Source organism: Hyaena hyaena, unplaced genomic scaffold (genome assembly GCF_003009895.1).
Source record: "Hyaena hyaena isolate Hyena2069 unplaced genomic scaffold, ASM300989v1 scaffold_10, whole genome shotgun sequence".
Taxonomy (NCBI): Eukaryota; Metazoa; Chordata; class Mammalia; order Carnivora; family Hyaenidae; genus Hyaena; species Hyaena hyaena.
In genome coordinates this window covers 8,157,360-8,159,791 of record NW_024080642.1, presented here as the reverse complement: position 1 = coordinate 8,159,791, position 2,432 = coordinate 8,157,360, and positions in this window count along the sequence as shown.

Genomic DNA, 2,432 nt, shown 5'->3' with positions numbered 1-2,432 from the left:
ATTTGGAGTCTGGCATTGAGGTTTTCACCAACTATCCTTGCATGTCTGTAGCTGCTGGTCTGCCTTAATTGCACATATGAAACAACACGTGTATAGAAAACAAGATGTCTACAGAGTCTAAAGGATTCAGTTTCTGGCCAAGGGAACGTGCAATGGAAAAAGAGAGCAAGACACCATTGGGGTGGTTTCCACAGACTGTTCAGAGACAAGGATGTTGCAAGATGTTCTAAACTTCTGTAATTTTCCTATATTTGTTATTGTTTTTATGCACTATCTATAATTATCAGATAAACTTTTTTTTTTATATTTTATTTATTTCTAGGAGAGAGAGAGAGAGACAGCATGAGCAGGGGAGGGTCAGAGAGAGGGAGTCACAGACACTGAAATAGGCTCCAGGCTCTGAGCTGGCAGTCAGCACAGAGCCTGACGCAAGGCTCGAACCCACGAACCGCGAGATCATGACCTAAGCGAAAGTCGGACGCTTAACCGACTAAGCCACCCAGGTGCCCCTATAATTATCAGATAAACTCTTAACATGAGAAGGAACCAAGTTCTTATTTTTGAGAGAATGGGAACAAAGGGTAATGATTATGATGGTGGAGGGGAGTTTGTCATTGGGGGGCACTGTAGCCTGCCATCAGCCAGACGAAGACCATGAGATACAGCATTGAAGAGGTGTGGAAAGTAGGCTGGTTCCCTTTGGCAACATGGGATATCTTTGGGTAAATAAAAAGCTGAAGACTGGGAGGCAGACTGTCAGTGCCTGAGAACTGTCCTCACAGACCCGTGCTCATGAGAGACCTGAGGTTCTGCTACAGTTAGTGACAGATTTAGAAAACCTGAATCAGGCAGACATATCAGAGAAAAGGTTCTCTCAGGATAAGTGAGGGAAGAAAGCTCCAGAATGAACTCTGTGGTTGGTAGAAAGCAGAACGAAGTGAGGCAGATGCCAACTGTCACCATGACCACAGAGCCTGCTTGTTGGCAAGCTATCTACCACAGGTGTGTGAGCTTAAAAGCATGAGGTCCGCGATGCATGCCCCCCTCATCTAGCGAATAGGTTTCTCAGAAGAGTATGCCCAGAGCAGGCCTAAAGAGAATTGCAGAGGACATAGAATCTTTCAACCCTCAGTGAAGTGTCAGAAAATGCCCCTTGGGGGCTTGGCTGGAAGCAGCCAATTTGGGTTGCTCAAATCAGTGGACAAATTTCTGGTGTCCTCATACATATCCTTTCTCTGATATCCTCAGAGTAATTTGGGGTGGCAAGTATGCAATGGGTTGGCCCAGCAATAGGTACATTAAACATTTTTTTAATGTTTTGTGTATTTTTAAGGGAGCAGAAGTGAGGGAGAGGCAGAGAGAGAGAGGGACACAGGATCTGAGGCAGGCTCTGAGTTGACAGCACTGATCCTGGTGTGGGGCTTGAGTTCACAAACCGTGAGATCCTGACCTGATCCGAAGTCAGACACTCACCTGACTTTGCCACCCAGGTGCACCAGCAATAGGTACATTTTTAAAAAATAGAAAACCAGGCATTTTAAAGTATATTCAGTATTCACTCCAATCCAAACAACTCCAGCCCTACAATGTTCCACTGTAGTTTCTTCTTTAGTAAAATGAGGGAATAGATATTCTCCAAGGTGCTAATCAACTTGGTCCTTCTTTGATTCAATGACACTATATACGGGTATACTGAATACAGCTATGTGCACTGATGGGCCAAGGTGTGGATAAGCGTTATAGTCAAAATATTTAACAAGTACCAGACCGGTGGATTCCTGCTGAATATTACCCTGGATGTGGGCCTCCCACCATGACTCAGGACCTACATTATTTTGATAGAAAACTGACCTGTGTCTCGGATTTTAAAGTATTTCTCAATAGTTAGGAACTTACCTTCATAATTCCTATGTCATAATAAATACAGTTGTAGAAATCACACCTTTTAATTATCTATGATGCTTTTAATTATACTTTTTAAAAACCCTAAATATTTCCAGGTACCTATGTTACCAGACTACTATATTTTAAAAGATACATCAAAAAGAAAAAGTCAAAGGAATTAGTTTAAAAAGTAGAAAAGATAGTCTTAAATCATTCATCTTCTGCTAAAGCATACACACAAAGAATAAAATAGGCCATAAGCTTCCATTGATGGATACCACATAAGTTAATTTGGGCAGAAACTGGTAAGCAAGTCTTTTATTCCATTACAAGAAGGTTGTATTTGTAAAGGAAGTACAATGGGGTAAATGTTATTTTATTACTTCATGGAGCACCGAGGCAAATCAAGATGGGTATGCCATTCTAAACCTTTATTTAATCTGCCAGGCAACAGCTCCCTGAGACGTCTAGAAACAATGACAGAGAGAAGGAGTCTTCGAGCTACTTTTGTCTTTGAGCTACTATTATCTGCAAACTAGAGAAAGCAG